The sequence below is a fragment of the Triticum dicoccoides genome, chromosome 3B (genome assembly GCF_002162155.2).
Source record: "Triticum dicoccoides isolate Atlit2015 ecotype Zavitan chromosome 3B, WEW_v2.0, whole genome shotgun sequence".
In the NCBI taxonomy this organism is placed as follows: Eukaryota; Viridiplantae; Streptophyta; class Magnoliopsida; order Poales; family Poaceae; genus Triticum; species Triticum dicoccoides.
The window spans coordinates 833,989,436-833,995,871 of record NC_041385.1 but is presented as its reverse complement, the minus strand read 5'-3'; the positions used below and the strand labels follow the sequence as shown (position 1 = coordinate 833,995,871).

The following is a 6,436-nucleotide window of genomic DNA, read 5'->3' as shown; positions in this document are numbered from 1 at the left end:
CGAACTGGTCTTCCCCACATCCAGCAAGGAAGGGAAAGACATGGGACACGGACATGCCCACATCCGTCTACTATGTCCATCTCTTCCTCGCCAGAGTCAGCCGCCTGGCTGTTGGTGTCGCCGGTCGAGGTGAGGTCCACAATCGATGTGGACGAGCCAACCTTGTGGTCTTTGCGGGCGGCATGAACGACACGGAGCTTCTGACGTACATGGTCATGTTCATGTCCGTATTTGCCTATGCCCCTTCCGCGTACGCCTCCACCGCGATTGCGTCATAGTCGGCGTGGAGCCACCGCACGTGCCGGTCGGGATGAGCGTTGCGTGCGGACCTGAAGAGCGGTCGCTGCTGGTTGATGAAGTTCGGGTCCTCCGCGACCAAGGCCGCCACGGCCTCCTCGCTCGCCATAGAATTGCCCCTCTACCAACCGGTGATGCGCGAGAAGGTCGATGTTGTAGCATTCGTTCTCCCGCGACACCGGAACACTGACACCGACAATGTTGGTTGCTCCTTCGCCACGACGGCGTTAAAGTGGCCTGCTCCATGGTGAAGCCAACATGCACCGGCGTAGGCGCAGGCGATGGTTCTCGTTGGACGTCGCCTCTATCCGTCAAGCACGACAGGCTAGCCGGCCACAAAGCCGACCATCTCGAGCTTCTGCTCCATTGAGAGGCTCTGAACAAAGAGGTAGACCCCGCCGTCATTCCGTCATAGGTGCATGAAGGAGGAAAGGGACCAGAGGTGGTGTGGTTTGGATCTGTGTCGTGCATGTCTATGTTTAAATGGCAAGCCCCGGCCGGGCCAAGCGGCGGGTTATTTCAATGGGGGGCGTCGGAGTCGGTTTCTTGGTCTCCGCGCCTGTTTAATGTCGGCGGCGGATGAACAGGCAACAAGGCTCAATGTGTTAGAAAGTTCTCCCATCGCTCCGGCATTGAAGAGGCATGGAGACCAAGCGGACGTGGCGCGGGCGACGCTCTCGGCTGGTGCACCGCTTCAATGCTTGTCTATTGACCGGCCGCATCCTCTCTAAGATGGCATGAATGCGGCGCGGGGAGCAGAGGTACCGTTGCATGGGAGAGTGCGGGGGCCCCGGCCATGAGATAGTTTTCGGTGGGGCCGCATATTGTTGGACGCATATATGGTGGCGGTCTTAACACCCACAATTCTCCCCTTGTTTGCGTTCGTTTGAAGGAATTTGGGTGTGCCGATGTATCGATGGACAAATAGGGGTATTTGTCCGCATTGGATGACATACTATGTTCGGACAAGTTGGTCTGAATGTTTTGTGCTACTTGAGGGTTCACGTTGAAGATGCCCATACAAACTCATGTTGAATTTTGACAAAAAAACATGAAAGTACATGCAAATTTTCATAAAATGACATGTGTGGTGTTCTAAAAATAAAATATGGAATTTTCAATTAGGTATTGAGCGTGTAAGGGTAGCAGCTGCGATAAGCGGTTCTGCACATAGAGGCATTATTCATACTACTTTCAAGAAGGTATTTTGATGTCATTCTATTGCTTATCATATATAGTAGATAGTCACATATCTGATGCAATTACGAAAGAAGCGGGCGAGTATGGATACACTATGGACATGTTTGGTAGGTTGCATTGTTTATAGGTCTTTGTATTTGTGACTTAGTTAGGCCTGACTAAGTAAATACAAGCCCACAACCCATGTTATGCATGTAGTGTGGCAGCCTAAATGTAAGCCAGCATTGGGGACAATTTTTTCCCTGGCGTTTGGTTGCCCGCATTGGGATGGGTTGATACACTACACGGTGTTTGGTTGTTCACATATGTTGTGATCACCCCTTTTCAATAGTGGCGACCTTACCATGAATGACACTAGCATATGCAGTTTGAAACATAGTTTCAGTCCTAGCTAGTAAATAAATGACGTTTACAAACAAATTGCCATACAAATTAATAGTCATATGTCTCAATAGGGGAAAGTTCATCATTGCCCAACTAGACAAAAGTTCATACTCGTATTCTTCATGTTGTTGCTTGTTCCTCTATTGTTGTTCTTCTTCAGGTCCTTGTGTTACCTCTATTTGCCTATATTGCCTCAGCCCACTCCAACATTTTTCTATTCCAAGCTTCACTGTCAAATGCCTCCACACCATGGCCGGAGGTTTCAACATCATCAACCATCACATCTTCCTCCTCTCGCACAAGCTTATCACAATCCCATTGTAGAATCCAGTTATAGAGGATGCAACATGCAAGAACAAGCCTAACCTGCCTGGAGAAAGTGTGGAATGAATTCTTGTTAAGGATCTCAAATCTATTCTTTAGAGCTCCAAATGTATTAACACTGCATACAGACTGCAAGGTGTGGAAATGAGGCTATTTGTCGGTCAAACTACATACATAGTCTATTCTCAATCAATTGCTGACAATACAGAAAAGGACTCTCTTATGGTGTGTTTGATTGAGCTGCAGATTCTGAAAAAAGTTGTTGTGAACGGTGAGAAAGCTGGTGTGAACTTTCATCTGTAGCATGTCTAGTTGACCTGCAGATTCTGAAAAAGCTGATGTGAACTATGAGAAAGTTGATGTGAATATTCATTTGTAGCTGGAAGCTGTTTGGTCGAAACAACTGTGAAATAGTAGATTTTGCTATGAATTGTCTATAATGCCCCTCGGTCATGAGTGAATATATTTATATGATAACTGTCCGTAATAAAATTAGTGATTTGTACATTGGTAGGCAAATCGAGCTACCGTTTTGCAAAGAAAAACTATGACAATGTGGATGATTCATAGGTAACACATACGCAATTCAACGACTATACTTTGATGTTGCATATTACGTATAAATATATATTGACCCCATAATAATATTACAAAAGGCATAGGAAAGACATATGGTTCAAGTGATGATGACCTTTATCAATATAGGTAACCTATGTTGCTATCATAAGACAAGCATCAGCTATCCTACTATGAATAGTTTCATTGTATCTTCGTTCTCCTCCTTATCAACGGGATCCGTTTGTGTAGGTATCACTCCCCATTGTAGCACTGGAGGTAGGTACTCATCATCAACATCACATTTGTCAAAACAATTGTCACTCAACTTGCTATCACGAATGAAATTGTGAAATGCCATGCAAGCAATGATGATACGCTTCTACATACAAGGTGAGAAAATTGGATTATGCGCAATTTTTGCTTGAGCACCCCAAAAGCATGCTCAATCTCATACTTCCCTTGAGGTGGACAGTGATGACGAAGGCGGAATTCTGGTAGATGGCATGTACTCCCCTTAAAAGGAGCAAAATATCTCGTTCGGTTTCGATATCCATTGTATTTCCCTGAAAATGAACACCAAGTTAGCGTCCCACATAAGAATATGATGAATGATGACAATTTTTATTATGATATACCTATCAGAGGCACTCCAAATGAAGGGAAGTGTGCGAATGCGTGATTCAAGACCCTTGTGTCATGTGCGGCGGGTAATGATACCATGAACAAACTATTTGATCAAATAAGCAGCTATATGATTGTATCAAAACATTTGTAATGCAGATCCAGGTCAAATCCATAATATATAACATACATAAACCAGATTGGAATTTTTTAAGTATCGAAACCAGAAGTAAACCATAGTCTACACTATACATATGTGGTTCAATTAGGTTGGTCATTCGGAAGATAACTACTTAGATTTTGCTTATGCATACTGTCAACCACAAAAAGAACACATCAAGCTTCTGAATGTGCAACAAGTACTAAGGGATGTGTGTTCATAATCTATGGCTCATAATCATCGAATCACAAAAAAAACAGAAAAAAATAAGTACATGAACAGAGAAGTGAGATGGAATATACAGGATGGATGGGAGATGAAGGTTGTGGAGGAGGGATGGAGGACGGAGAGAAAGGATGAGTGGAGTACCTTGCTGTGGATGGGGGGAGGGCAGCTCTATGCATTGCACAGAGGCCGGCGTCTCGAAGAAGTGGATAGAGGGGCAACACTGGGGGTGACTGGGAGGACGGGGACAGCAGCGGCGATGGGGAAGGGTAGCTCGGCCACGGATGGCCGGCCAAAGGCGTCGCGCTGCCGGCAAGCAAACCCTAGCTCGTGTCCTGGTATTCCTTTTTCTCATGGGAGCGCAAGTAGTGAGGGAGCCCTTTGTGTTTTTTTTCTTACGGAGGGAGGTTGGCCGTTCCCCTTTTTTGTGAGGAGGATGGCTGTTCAGACGCTCAAAACAAGGAGGAAAAGACACAAGATTTGCACTACGTAAAAAGTTTCTCAAAAACTATTGCACAAATTTACCCCTTTGGTTAGCTTCTAGCCTCTTAATCAAACACATGTACTTAATGGTAGTTCCACTTGATAGAAGGATAGGGCCAATTCTTTTGAAGGCTTAAAATACTAAGCCGCGCCGTCCTCAACTTCTCTAGTAAGCCATCTCTCTCATTATTTGGAGCTTCTAAACTAGTAATGCGATAACTAATTTTAGAAGCGTCAACATACTTTGAGGGTGGCTTATTTCTTAATCTGGGGAGGGCAACTTATGTTTTAGGCCGCCAAAAAGTATTGGCTTGAAAAGAACTACTCAACACATTAACATGCTACTAAATGATAGGAGTATGTAGTTTTACTGGAAACACACCGCACTTCTACTACGAAGGAACAATACCGAAGCAATGATAGTACGTAGTTTTACTGAAAACACACCACACTTCAACTGTGAAGGAACAATAATACGTGAGCATATATTTATATGCTAACGTACAGTACTAGAATGATACACCATACTACTTTACTGATAACGCACCACTACTGGAGATAAGGCTCCAGCAAAATAAAACTTTTTTTTGAGTGGCACGCCATGTAGCTCAGCAACCACAAAGGCGTTTCAGCATAAGAACGGTAGATTCTGTCTGAATGTTGTAGTCTTCCTGCAGCTGCTTGCCATCAAAGATGATGCGCTGCTGCACAGGGGGAGTGCCTTCCTGCTCGTAGAACTTCACCTGACATTCTGGATGGTATAAGATCTCTCAACCTCAAGGGTGAGGATCGTCTTGACAAAGATGTGCATCATCCTACTTTCTCTTGGCCTACACGGGCGGAGAATGAGGAGGGTGGACTCCCTCCAGATGTTGTGGTCAGCCAAGCTGCGGTTGTCGTCCTCCAGCTGTTTGCTGGCGAAGATGAGGCACAGCTGGCCCATGGGAAAGCCCTCCATGTCCTAGATCTTGGACTTCACGTTACCGATGGTGTCTAGGTGGTTAACCTCAAGGGCGATGGTCCTGCCCGCTCACGTCTCTGTCACGTAGATTTGCATCTTTTCCTGAAGGTCAATCGGTGAGTCATGCTGAATGCCATGATCGACCAATGTACGGTTGTCTTCTAGCTGCACCCCAACGAAGAAGAGCCGGCATTGCTGCTGGATCTTTGCCTTGACGGATGAGTGGACCTTGAGGCAGATTGTCCTTCCGGTGGGGGTCTTGACAAAGATACGCATTCGGATGAGCTAGCAAACCAAACATCACCAATTGTTAGACAATATTTGGACTGTAGAACAGTACACAGAAAGCGTCAACAATTCCTGGTACTTCCTCCATTGCAAAATATAGTGCGTCCTTGGTTTCTGTGTTTCAACTTTGACCACAAGTTTAACCAACGAGACCGACTGCGGTGGGAGCAAAAATTATATAATTGAAAACTTCTTTTTAATACGAATTCAGTGGTATAATTTTTGCTCCTGCCGCAGTCGGTCTCGTTGGTTAAATTTATGGTCAAAGTTGAACCTCGAAAGCGTGGGTGCGTTATATTTTGAAACGGAGGGAGTAGTAGAAAGAGCCCATTATCTAAGTAAAAGAACATTACAAGCAACCATAGAACCAAATAGATATTGAGAGCACAACCGAACAAATCATGAGCAAGAAATTTGCGGACACTTCCAATGCTCTGTATGAAACAAAGAGGTTCCCAAGCCAGAGGAAGCCGGCCTGTTACGAACCGATAACCCGACCGAAAGAGCTTACATGGGCTGCCTTTTACAACATGAACACGGGTGCACTGGTGGCAGGCTGACCAGGGAGTTCACACGGATGTCCGCCTAGCAGCAATTGGTAATGGAAGACTTTGATTGAAGGCATCGTGGGGATCCTCGAGACGGAGAGCCCTCCCGCTAGGTTTCCCTCTCCGCGCCGCCACCCGCGAGGCGGCCGGCGAGGGCCCCCAGATCCGCGCGCCGCGCGCCTCCCCTCCTCCTCCCTCCTCCCTCGCCGCCGCCAGGAGGCGCGGCCGGGCGAAGCCCGACCGGCGGCGGCGGCGGCGGGGCCTGGTCTTCCCCCGGCGCGACGGGGCGGCGCGGGCCGCTCCTTCGGGTGCGGGCGCGGTGCAGTCGCGGGGCACCGCGGCATGCGGCGCGCGCCTCCTGGCGGGCGTGGCGCGGCATGGCCGGCT

The 6,436-nt window shown here is 47.0% G+C and overlaps 1 pseudogene; it reads right to left on the bottom strand.

The window, feature by feature from the left end:
* The window catches only part of LOC119278776, a 283,671-nt pseudogene that overhangs the window by 7,375 nt on the left and 269,860 nt on the right, over nt 1-6,436 (bottom strand).